Source organism: Vombatus ursinus, unplaced genomic scaffold, assembly GCF_900497805.2.
Source record: "Vombatus ursinus unplaced genomic scaffold, bare-nosed wombat genome assembly UNPS02014821.1, whole genome shotgun sequence".
Classification (NCBI taxonomy): domain Eukaryota; kingdom Metazoa; phylum Chordata; class Mammalia; order Diprotodontia; family Vombatidae; genus Vombatus; species Vombatus ursinus.
In genome coordinates, this window is record NW_020954599.1 from 31,301,533 (window position 1) to 31,315,060 (window position 13,528).

Below are 13,528 nucleotides of genomic sequence, written 5' to 3' on the forward strand. Positions count from 1 at the left end.
AAGCACAAAAGAAAAAACAAGATAACCCCTGCTCTCAAGGAGTTCACCTGTATAGGAGATTTCATAAATCCATAAGTACCCAAGCAAAGTAGATGGGATTACCTCTTCAGTGTTGTTTCCACTGATAAAATCAATGTCTGCTTCTGATTTTGAGCCACTTGACAGAGCTAAGGACTTTGGAGTCAAGAACTTTCTTTTCTGGGTCTTTGGTACCTGTGGCTACTAAGATGCAGGGGCTTCGACACCTGCAGAAGGAGACTCAGGGTTGAGTGTCCCAGGAGTCTTTTCCTGGGATGACGGCTGCTGGGGCTGGGTTGGTGGCCCGAGGAGCAGGTTCACTGCCATTCCCAGGACTCTTGGCCTCCGGGTCCTGGGCTGGCTTTTATCAGGATCTGTAGGAAGGTCTAGGTTGAGGTAATAGTAGTGGCACAAGCCACCTCTTTTTTCTCCCTGCCTCGGCTAGGCTGGCCTGCCTAGGGCATGCTTGGTACTGTATTCACCGTAAAGCATCATTGCTTTGAGTCTCTGAGTGAAGTAAATTATCATGGGCACCTAGCCACCTCCCCCATTGGTCTCTGCCGCTTGTCTTGTCTTGAATCCCCCTCCCTTGTGAATCCCTGGCTGCTTTCCTGATTAGCCCCTGGATTGGTTACCTTTCAGCATTTGGACTTTCTGGCCTTGGATTTTGTTATTTGCCATTTGGCTCTGCCCGATTCCTGGCTCCCTCTGGCTTTGAAATGGCCTGGGGTTGGTTGGGCTTTATTGCCAAGGCCTTGTTTACTCTCTCAAAGACTGCCCTGCTAATCTCCTGCTAATCCCCAAGCCTGGGGAAGCCAATGGCCTCCCTTTTCAAACTCCTCTGAACCTGCATTGGCCAAGCCAGTTGCTGGAGTGAGGCGACTTGGGCACCTGGCAGTGGGGCTAGAGGCTCTGAATGTCAGTCTCCAGGAGCAATTACACCAAGCCACAGAGAATTGGGAGTCATGGCCTTGCACGATGAGAATGAAGAACATGAGAAACTGTGACGTCAGCTTTCTGATCCACCAGCCGGGCAATAACTGCCACGCTAGTTCAGCAAGTGGCCAGAATTTCTTACACAAAGAAGAGCCTTCAGGAACTATGAGGACTTGGTATTGAAACAAGAGAAACAAGGATCTTTGTGATATCTCAACTCACGGGCCATGAACTTGCTGGGCCTCCCCCGCCTCCTGGAGAATAGCCCCACATTGGACAATGTTGAAGAACACCTCCAAGAGCTCTAGAAGAACCTTGCAGTAGGACCTCAGCATCAAAGGGTATAGATTTTTTAGTCACATTCTTGGCATGATTACAAATGGATTTCTATAATGATCAGATCAATTCATAAATTTTAGAAGATTTAAATGCTCTTTCTATACATCACTGTCTCCTTTTTGCTCGCTCCCATACTCTGCCTTAAAACAAATCATATAATCAAGAAAAACAAATCAATACATTGGTGGTGTGTGAAAATGAATGCACCATTCTGCACTTAGGGGTCACCACATTAATGCATGTTCCCTTCACCATTAGTTCTGAACTTTATTGCACTGATCTGAGTTCTAAGGACTTTCTGTGTTAGTTTTTATTATTGGGCTCATTCTGTACATTGCTCTCCTGGTTCTTCTCCCTTCATTCTGCATCAGTTCACACAGATCTGTCTGGGAGACTCTGGATGAGTCATTTAGTCAAAAATAGCCTACTGCTAGATTTGATACTTTGGGCATATGGGACTCTGATGGAGAACACCAGCTCCTTCAAAACCCTCAGTCAAGATTTACTTTGAAATTATTCTGCCTTCATGGATCAGCTTCTGAAAGGAATGGTGGGTCTCATTCAGAACAAATTTTCCCCGGTAGAGAGATCCATGGGCCTACCAGCACCCATCAGACAATGTTCATACATGGAGCTGTGTGTCTCTTCTCAGGCCCTGGGCTAACAAAGCACCCCTAATACCTTCAAAGTTCATTTGCTAGAATTCAAGTCCGAGCATGAGGGAGCTGATCAAGGATGAGGTAGAGGAACCATCTCGAACCCAGTCCTTGTGATCCAGTAGAAATAGCTAAATTGACTGATGGATCCACAAACACAGGACCAACATTTGGACCAACCCCTAGGAGAAATCTTATCTAACTTACTCATTATTTATTGTATTAATAAGTAACTTGGAGTTTGCTTATCCTATATTGGCACATTGGGAATTAATTCAACTCCCTTTGCTTTCTTATTATAAATCAGCACTTGGCCTATAGTTCTACAGTGGCCTGGCATTCCTGGAGCTGCTACTGGTACAGCCTTGCCTCTCAGGCATTAGAATGGAAAGCTGCATGTCTGCCCAACGAAGCTGACCAGTAAAAGTATAATTGTGTCCTTTTGGTTTGCGTTTATCACTAATGGTTTGCAAATAATCAGCAAACCCTATGTGTTTTACATACATCATCTAATTTGATCCTCATCTGTTAAGTAATCAGTGTACATTGTTATTATCTATGTTTTACAGATAGGGAAATCGAGCTTCAGAAAGGTTAAGTGACTTTCCCAAAGTCATGCAGTTAGAAGGTGGCAGGGTCAGAATTCAGACCAAAGATTTCTGATTCCAAGTCCAGCCTTCCAGGTTATCACAGCCCAGAAAAGCATTGACTTGTTTAGGGACTTTTGTCTCTGAAATTCCTATGGGAGAATAATGTATCTCTGAAGAAGATTATAAATCCTAAGTAATTAGTAAGAGAAACAATTTCATGCAAACTGGATGTAATTATCAGGAGAAATGAATGAAGAATTCAGGGAATGCCAGGTGACTTGTGGGAATCTAGTACGAAGCAAGAGAGGTGATGGAGAGAGGTGTGTGTGTGTGTGTGTGTGTGGAGTAGGCAGGGGCAGAGGAGGTTAGCATAGGCAGACAGCAGGTGCAGCCAGTAGCCCTGAGTGCTAGGGTCTGCCTTCCAAGCTCAGGCTGCCATCACATTTTAGCCAGAAGAACTAGGATTTACACCTTTGGTGTTTGTAAACGAAGTTCTTTAACAATGCATTGGTAGAACTGTGCCTGACTGCCGACTGAGAGAAGAGGAAGAATGCCGGAGCAATCTGGGATCATTGAAAGCATGCACTATTCAGCTCCCCAAATCTAATCCAGTCTGACCTCATCCTCCTGCTTAATTCTGTCATTCAAATATTAGAAGGAAATAATTCAATTAGGTTGCTTTCGTCCAAATGGCAGCAAACGGTTGGGGTTAGGCATGTTGGGCAGTCCTTCCCTTTGTTCCTGTGCATGTTTTTCCCCTGTATTCCCCTGAGGAATCTGGCACAGTGGGCGGTGTGACCGTGTGGTCCAAGGCCTTGGGCATGGAGAACAACTAGGAGATCTGACTGTGATGAATCTGTGTGACAAGATTATTGAAAAGCCAAACCCCTGACAACACTTTCTGAGTCATTCCCTCTCTCTTAGGGCATGTCTGGGTTAGAGGTCAGGAGACCCTGACGTTAATGACATAGGAAACTTAACAGGGCTGGACAAAGTGTGTAAGTGGGGGGAAAGGCGAATGGCCATATTTAAATTCTTACTACACAGGTAGTCCCAGACCTACGCACGACCATTCTTCTTCCACCCTGTCCCCAGCATCCATCATCAGAATCCTAGGACTACACAAGGCCCTTGGAGCTGGTGTGAGTGAGTACATGTGGCTTTTGAAACATCTTGGATTTAGAAAGAGAGAAAAAGAAGATGTCGTGAGAGTCAGCAACAGCTGAAAGGATGAATTGCAAGGAGGGCCAGTCTGCACAAGGAACTGTCCTCTCCTCAAAAATTGCCTCCTTCCCCAATACTGCCTGAAATTTTTAATTTTGACATAGTTCTCAACTCCACCAATTAAAGATTTTCTCAGGTTAAATAGCATTATATCTAATGTCCATATTTAAATGAACATATAGGATCATAGACTCAACAGCTTAGAGCTAGAAGGGCCCTTAGAGACCATAGAATTTAACCCCTTCATTTAACAGATGAGGAAACTGAGGCATGTAGCGGTTAAGTGATTTGCCCAGGGTCAGAGAGCAAGTAAGTATCCATTTCTTACTGACTCTAAATCCAGTCCTCTATACTATACCAGATATATCTGGGAAAGTTAGCTGGATAGAGCAGTGGATAGAGTGCTGGGCCTGGAGTCAGGAAGACCTGAATTCAAATCCTGCCGCAGACACTTACTTTTTGAGTGACCTTGGACAAGTCACTTAACCTCTGCCCCATTTTCCTCCTCTGTATATGGAGATGATAATAGCACCTACCTCCCAAGGGTTTTGTGAGGAACAAATGAGACAATATTTGTAAAGTGTTTGGTACATAATAGGTACTACATAAATGCTATTATTGTTATTATTATTATTGTCATCATTGTCAAGGGATATTTGGATACTTACTTAAATGGATCTACAGTCTCATAGGTATAAATAGTTCCTCTGTTAGTCTAAATTGTAATGCTAACATGCCTTCTCATCCTGTGGAATTTCAGGTCCATCCTAAATCGTCCATGGACTATTGACCCAATGCACTGGAAGCCTTCCTCTGGTTCTTTTAATGCCTTTGGGAAAAGCAATTATTTGACAAACGGCAACTTATGAAACCATAAAGAACACAAAATGCCCCTTATTCCAGCATAGGACCCTTTTTGACTTCTACAGGTCCTTCTGGCAGTGACCAAAAAAGGGGGGCAAGAGGAGAGGTGCAGAGAGTGTTAAACATCACACAGGATGTAGATTGGCTATAAGTATCTATTTAGCTATTGGTATTCTACATTTGGGGGCAGCGAGGTGGCACCATAGTGCATAGAGTGCCAGGCCTGAAGTCAGGAAGACTCATCTTCATGAGTTTAAATCTGACTGTAGACACTTACTAGCTCTGTGACCCTGGGAAGTCACTTAGCCCTGTTCACCTCAGTTCCTCATCTGCAAAATGAGCTGGAGAAGGAAATGGCAAGTCACTCCAGTATCTGTGCCAAGAAAACCCCAAATGGGGACACAAAGAGTCAGACACGACTGAACAACAAAGACATTCTACGTTTGAGCCTCTAATCCAGGGACCATCAAATCAGCATCCAGCTAAAGGAGCAAAGCCATGTCAACATTCTTGTTCTTGATATCAATGACACCAGAAAATAAAAGAAAGTTGTAATTAGGTGGGGGATGATTCATAGGTTCTCCTTGGAGGAGCAAATGCCAAAATTGGAATTGGTACAGTTGGTTTTACCATGGATGCAAAGGTAACAAGAATCATCACTTCATGGGACACTTAGTGTCTTCACATTGCAGTGCTCATGATAGTATTCTTTGTCCATTTGGAAAGAGACCACCATAAAGATATTCCAGCTTTTGTGCCAACCTCTCTCTACTACAGGCATTTGTTAAGTATTTTCTGGGCATGATGCTAAGCTCTGGGGACACAAGGATAAGGAGAAATTCAAAAAAAGAAATTGTTAAGAGCCTCTGAATTCAATCAACATTAATTCAATAATCAGTTACTTCAATGCAAAGGTGCATGGGGCAATGGCTCTTTGCCTCAGTTCTTCATCTGTAAAATGAGCTGGAGAAGGAAATGGCAGACCATTCTAGTATCTTTGCCAAGAAAACCCCAAAAATACTGTCATGGAGAGTCTGACTATACTGAAGTGACTCAGCAACAACAATAATACCAATACCAACAAAATACTGACATGTAAAAACAAAGATTGAAATCTGAACGCCAAATTATAAGGCTTAAAAAATGAGAATGTAGGGTATGCTATTATAATAGATCTGGCCCATTGAAAGACCCAGCAGAGATAACTTTGTTTGATAACCCTGCTCTTATTAATATTAAATGATCTATAAGACAGAGACCTATGTTTATCAAAGGTGCTTGCCACATAATAGAGGGTATCCAATGCAGAGTCCAAAATAGGAAATAGAATTCTCTATTGATGGTGATATCTTCTGGATGTTCTGATTTACAGATGACATTTTACTGACTTCATTAAACCCGAGGAATATTGCAGTCTCTTAAATGAGGTTCATAATCTCTCTCTGTCTCTTTCTCTCTGTCTTCTTCTCTGTCTCTGCCTCTCTCTCTCTCTCTCTCTCTCTCTCTCACACACACACACACACACACACACACACACACACGAACAAAAAAAATAATCAATCAGTCTAACTATCTTCACTGGAAAAACCATGTGAAAGAATAGCTGTTGTCTCTACTGATAGGCAGCTGAGTAGACAGTGTCTAGATCTGATTCATCAGAACAAATATATCAAACAGATAATACATGCAGATGATGAACTATGCTCAGAATTAAATTTCATTTGAGAAACTACATAATGTTTTTCATGATCCCAGGCTTCTTGATAAAACAAAAGGTGATCTTATTTAACATAGATATTCTTCCAGTGATGTTGTATGATTCAAATTATGGAGTACCACAATCTTTAAAGTCTCAAAATAGCAGGTTACTCAAAGGGCAATGGAGAGATATACGGTGGGCATAAATGGGCTACTGCATATTATCCCAATGAATCAATGAATGAATGAAAAAAAAAACACTGTGCCCCAGTCACTGTGCTAAGTGCTTTGGAATACAAGTACAAAAGTGACAATCCTTGACTACAAAAAGCTAATATTCTAAGAAGCAGAAACAAGGCATATTTCACAAGAGAAGAAAAATAAATGATATCACTGTAGATATTTGTGAGCAGAAAAAAAAAGGAATCTGGCCTGTCAAGTAGCAAGAGTGAAGGAGAGCAGATGGCTAACCCATGTGTGCCATTAGTACCCATGTAGAATCAAGAAACCTGAACGAAGTTACACTGAGTGGACCAGCTGGGGGAGATTGACAAGAAGATGTGAGTCAGAATCATCCAGGATGAGAAAATGCAACTGGGTTGTGGTCCAAATTGACATCATAAGTCTATCAAATCACCTTCTGGGTCACCATTCATTGCCTCTCATTCTTGCTACATGAACATACATTTTTTTCAGCCATACATCTTTTTAATGATGTCTTTTATACCACTTTTCACACAGAATAATCATGCCTAATATGCTACAGCTTATGTATGTTTACCATGCATCTTTCCCTTCCCATTTGTGTTACTATAATTTTGATTCTTCTCAGATACGATTCGATGTTTCTCAGTCTAATATCATTACTGGGAGAAAAAAGTCAGCTTTGGCAGCAGAGAGCAGTTTGGGACAATTTAAAATACTGCATAGCTTTCCAAAGGCAATCCATGCTGATATACTCATTTCTGTCAATTACCCATTACTATGAAGTGACTCAATCTGTTTGTATTCTTCCAAACAGCTGACATCAGTGGTATTGAGGACATAGACATATTCATTCAAGGAGGTGAGTAGGGAAGGGAGATTATTGTGGAGCATGGAATACTTTGGGAGCCTAGGTTGGAGAACCCCAGTAAAGAGTCTATACTTACTGTTGTTCTTGTTGTTTGTCCTTCATTCTCGAAGATTGATGACATCAGAAGGGTGATGTCTTGACTTGCAAGTGAATTGGATTTAAGTGAAGGAGGGCTGTGCGAAGTCACCAGCCTCACTCTCTCCTCCAGAGCCATCTGGGTCCAGTGGCAAGATATAGATCAGGATGACTGGAGATGGCCCCTGATGTAGTGGGTGTCCTTGGCCTTTTTAAGCTAAGGTCTTTCCCAGGTCTTAGTCTGTCTGAGGCAACACTCATTCAGTGATTTAAGGCTACGTAAGAATTGAGACAAAAGATTGCCTAGTTTGCCTATTAAAAAAAATAATAAAACTGGGAGGGGAAGACCCTTTGGGTTTCTGGCTAGAACAGAACCTATTGCTATTTACACTCACTCTGAGTCATCAAAACCCAAACAATGAGAGCTTATACTAGCTAAAGCATTAAGGTCCTGGGGACCTGGGGAGAAGGATATTAGGAATTCTGTTAAATTCAATAAGTATTCGCTGAGTAACTGCTAAACGTCAGGTATTGTACAAGGTGCCAGGCATACAGACATAAACAAAGCAGCATTTGTCTTCAAGGAGCTTATATTCTATGCAATGGTTCTCATGTAGTGGTTCCACAGGATTCCTGTTAAAAATTCTTTAATGGGGCCTTAAGCAGTAAATAATTGTAAAGAATATTATGAGTAATATATTAAATTGCCTTAGAGGTTCACAACACTTTTTTTTATCAGAAAGGATTCAATGAACAAAAAATGTTGGGAACCACTGTACTAGGAAGTGAAAGAGGGTTTTTTAAATGGAGGTGGAAGACCAGCAAAGACAAACTTCATGATTTCACCCTTCACAGGGAAGGAGTAGGATGAGGGAGAACCTTTCCATCTTACTCTTATGCCCTCCTGAATTTTATTTAAGCACTTGAGATTTTAGGACTCTTAGGGCTTTAGAGGTCATGTGCTCCAACTCCCTCACTGTATAGATGGAAAATGAGTAAGCATTGGAGGAAATATAGAACAAATTGTTGAAACACAATACAGTAAGCAGAGTGTGGAATTCACTTGAGCTGAAAGGATAGGAAGGCAGCAGCCATGGTTAATAGCCTTGGGGAATGCTCAAGCCTGCCTTTTTGCTGGGGCTACCAACAGTGAGGACATGTAAGCTGAGTTTCTACCGCTAATATTTTGAAACAAGTCCCAAAATGGTGTATTCATGGAATCCTAAGGTCTATGAACTCTCTGAAGTTACTGCTTAAATTCTAATGACTTTTTGTTCAATGAATGTTTTTAGAGGTATCCCTATATAGTGCACAGCGATTCTATGATTTATAAAATGTTTGTTATAAAATGTTTGGGAAAAGAGGACTGGTGATTGGCATATTTAGACACTATTAGATAAAGGTCATCTAGAGACACTAAAGCTATAAATTGTTTGAGCTTAAATGACTAGTGCATTTAAGTCACACCATGTAAAGTAGGTGACCATAAAATTCAGCCATATTAAATAAGGAAAAGAGGGAAAAAAATAAGCTAAATAACAATAACTCCTCTGAAAGATGGAAGAGATCAGACAAATTGTTGAGTCCATGAGATGGCAAGAAATGCCAGAACAAAATAAAAAAATCGTAAGATATATCAAAAACAACTGACCTGGAAAATGTATCAAGGAGACATAACTTGAGAATCATTGGACTTCTTGAATAAAAATAGCTTACATTTATAGAACACTTCAAGACTTGCCCCGCAACAACCCTGTGAGTACAAGTATTATTGTCTCTGTTTTATAGATGAAGAAACTAGTTCTCAGAGAGGTTGCGACTTGCGCATGGACACCCAGCTGTAACTATTAGATTCAAACCCAGGTTTCCTGACTTCCAGTCTAGAGTTCCTTACTCTATATCATTAGAGGTAATTTTTTTCCTAATTAATAAAGAAGCAAAGAGTTGACGTGTGTAAACAATTAACATTGATTAGGTAGGTGAAAAAATACTGTTATGCTAGTTTGTGAATTTTTTCTTCTATTTTTTTCTTTCTAGAATTTGGAAAATTGCATTGGACTGGCTTAATTTCAGCAATATTCAGGATTCCCGTGGCCAAAGTAAGTTAGTTACAATTCTAGTTCTCTTTCAAATATTTACATGCCCTGCATTTCTTGAAATCTCTTCAATGTTGATGGTTGTGGTCATATCCACAGTCAAACAGTTCTAGGACAGAAGCTCTCAGGTGCAGAACCCATTGCTTTAAGGAAAACTTCAGTAGAACCTTTCAGTAATATGTTTTGATATGCTTTTTTAAAATGCTTCTTATTAATGGTACTGTTTTGTTATTGTTTAGTCATTTTTTAGTTGTGTCCAACTCTTTGTGACCCATTTGGGGTTTTCTTGGCAAAGATACTGGAATGGTTTGCCATTTCCTTCTCCAGCTCATTTAACAAATGAGGAAACCAAGGCTAACAGGGTGAAGTGACTTACCCAGGGTCACATAGCTAGTAAGTGTCTAAGATTGAATTTGAACTCAGGAGAAGCAATCTTCCTGACTCCAGGCCTGGCACTCTATCCACTATGCCACCTAACTGCCCAAATGGTATTGTAAAGGGAATAATGAGCCTAGCCATTGCGAATGTATTGTCCTAGACAGCAACGAATACCAGCTTTGCCTCTTTTATCTCTGGTATTTCAATTGTTGGAGGCTTCTCTAGGCTTTGGAGTAATTTGCACGGCCTGACTTTGGTCAGTATGACAAGAGTCCAAAAAGGTGAATGGAAAGAGGTATGGATGTTTTCCTTTTGCTTAAAAAAGACTAAATTGGATGTGCAGACTATATGTGGGGTGGAGAAGAGGAAGGCAGACTGCCTGTATTCTGAGGACAGGAAGAGATAAACAGAATTCAGTTGTTCCATATCAACTTAGAGTAAGGTCTGGGACCTTTAATTGAATACTCTGAAAAAGTCTGCATAGCCACCCAAGGTGACATTTTGTAGGTGGTAAACTGTGGGGCTAACAAGAAAGCGGGCAATCTTTTAACTAGCTCAGAGATACATTGTCCCTGGCTATCTAACAGCGGGAGGTGTTAACACTTTCCTGAGGAAAGTGAAAATGGATGGAATCAATGCAGGCAGCATCTAAGGTAGGACAATAAACAACTATGTCTCCAATGGTGCAAGAAGCAGGACAATGCAGAGTTTCATTCACATGAGCCAGAGATAGAGAAAGTGAGAGCATCATTGCATATATATGGAGGCAGTGCCAGAAGAGTGTCAAGGAAGCTTCCGGACCAAGCAAAGAGCTCCTGATTCAAATTCAGAACTTGGGAAGACGGGTGTGAACTAATACAGGCAGAGATGAGGAACAATAAGGCAGAGAGTCAGATGTGGAGGAACAAATATGAACCATGCTCTATGATGGTATTGTGAGTCATGCGGATCATGTAGGCCCAGGGACTGGAGTTGTCTCTTTATAGACCTTGGGGTGACCTCAATCTCAAGGATGCATTGTAAGTCTAGAAAAATGGTATGGTTCTGGGGAAGATGGGGTTCACCATTAGGGTGGATTTCCTGATTCTCTCATTTCTTTCCCTTAGTAGAACTTCAATCCCAGAGGAATATCACATATTTGTAGGGGAGATGGAACCAACCAGAAAGGAATATGTATATATTTTTACTATCTATGGGACTGAGTACAAGTTACTTCTCTGTTTTGTTTTTTGTTGTTGTTGTTGTTGTTGTGTAAGATATACTTGTATTTCATGCTTTAGTTACTTACAAGGGAACCGAGAACCCAAAGATAAGAACTGAAAACAACTCGGTTTCAGATGTTCCTAGGGTTATATTGAATTGGGGTATGAGCCAAAGAGATACACTTATTGAGAAGCCCCTAAGATATGAACTTGACTGTATATGATTCTAGAATTACTTTGAGTCACATGTAGCAATATAAAAAAATATGGAAAAATTTTTTCAGATCCTTTACATTTTCATTATAATTCATTATATAGGAAAAAGAGCCCTGGTTTTAGACTCCAAATAACTGTGCTCAAATCCCAATTGTAATATGTATTAGCTGCATAACCATAAGCCTCTCTATGAGTCTCAATTTCTTCATCTATACAAGGAGAATAATAATATTTACATTACTCCCCTCAGAAGTCATAAGAGAAAATCTTGGCAAAAACTTAAAGTGCTAGAGATGCAAAGAATAAAAATAAAAGAAAGAAAAGATCATCCATAAAATATTTTAAAATACACAGAAAAAATGAAAAGATATTCAGGAGGGGACACACTTATATAGGGCAATTTTGTTATTACCTTGATAAATTTAATAATGCACTGTTTTTTTAACCAAGTGGACTATATGTAGCAACAACAACAAATCATCTGCTCATTGGCCATTTCATTAAATGGCTCAGAATAATAAACAAATAAGTATACCTTCTATGGAATGAATAAAGAATATTATGCACACATATACAGATTGCCAGGCAGCACAACAGATAGAGCACTAGGCTTGGGATCAAGAAGACTCATCTTCCTGAGTCCAAATGTGGCCTCAGTCACTTACTAGCTGTCTGACCCTGGGCAAGTCACTTAACCCTGTTTATCTCAGTCTCCTCACGTGTCAAATGAGCTGGAAAAGGAAATGGCAAACCACTCCAGTATCTCTGCCAAGAAAACCCCAAATAGGGCCACAAAGAGTCAGACATGACTGAAACAACACAACAACAATACATCTTCCCACTCTCACAACTACCACATTAGTTCAGGCCCGTATCTCCTCTTTCTTAGATTATTGTAACTTCTTCTTAATTGGTCTCTCTGCCTCAAGTCTTTTCACACTCTACTTCATCCTCCGCACTGCTGCCAAAGCAGGTTTCCTTACAGGTAGATAGGACCATGTTGCTCCCTTACTCAAACAACTCTAGTGTCTCCCTATTGCCCATAGGGAAATAAGTAAACTTCTGTGTTTAGCTTTTAAAAGTCCTTCACATGGAAAATGCTATCCACATCCAAAGAAAGAACTATGGAATTTGAATGTAGATCGAAGCATACTATTTGCTATTTTTTTTTTCTCTTCTGTTGAGTTTTGTTTTCTTTTTCTGGTGGTTCCTCCTATTGGTCCTAATTCTTCCTTACAACATGACTAATGTGAAAATATGTTTAATAGGATTGTAAATGTATAGCCTATATCAGATTGTGCGCCATCTTGGGGAGGGTGGTGGGGAGGAAGGGGGAGAAAAATTTTGAATTCAAAAGCATATGGAAGTGACTGTTGATAAATCAAAATAAATTAATTAAAAAAGTCCTTCACAACCTAGCCCTGACCAATCTTTCTAGCTTCATTGTACATTTATTAGTCTCACTCCTGCTCTCTCTGATCCAGCCAAACTGGCCTTCTCTTTTTTCCTTACCAGGGATATTCCATTTCTTATTTTCTGGGCCTTTGCAAGGGTTGGCTATCCTCCATGTCTGGAAAGCACTTTCTCCATACTACTTCTCATAAAGTCCTTCCTTTCCTTCAAGATACACCATTTTCTTCAAGAAGCCAAGAACTTTTTTGGATTCCTCTCAACTCCCTCCCAAACTACCTTGTACTTAACTTCTTCATACATATTTTTATAAATTTTCTATTATATTATATACAACATGGGCAGCCAGGTGGCACAGTGAATAGAGTGCTGGGCTTAGAGTCAGGAAAATGAGTCTTCCTGAGTTCAAATCCAACACTTACTAGTTATGTGACCCTGGGCATGTCACTTCACCTTGTTTGCCCCAATTTCCTTATCTGTAAAATGAGCTGGAGAAGGAAATGGCAAACCATTCCAGTATCTTTGCCAAGAAACCTCAAATGGGGTCATGAATTTGTTTAGACATGACTGAAAAAAAACAAAATAGTATATTATATACAACCTATAATATATAAATATATTCCTATATTTAAGAAATATTTACATATTTCCTATTCTATGTTATAATATAGAATATAATATTTCCCAATATGACATATAATATGTATGAATCAGTTAAATACAACAGTCATTTGGAAGGGAGTTGGGAGGA

At 40.2% G+C, this 13,528-nt stretch overlaps 1 long non-coding RNA gene across 1 annotated transcript in view; it reads left to right on the forward strand.

Annotated features, from left to right (window-relative positions):
- The first annotated feature begins 952 nt into the window (after positions 1–952).
- Positions 953–13,528, forward strand: part of LOC114024355 — a 41,356-nt gene continuing 28,780 nt past the window's right edge. Inside the window, exons 1-3 of the long non-coding RNA XR_003566896.1 lie at positions 953–1,295; positions 7,347–7,391; positions 9,513–9,574. This is a non-coding gene — a long non-coding RNA (uncharacterized LOC114024355). The remainder of the gene's footprint in view (positions 1,296–7,346; positions 7,392–9,512; positions 9,575–13,528) is intronic.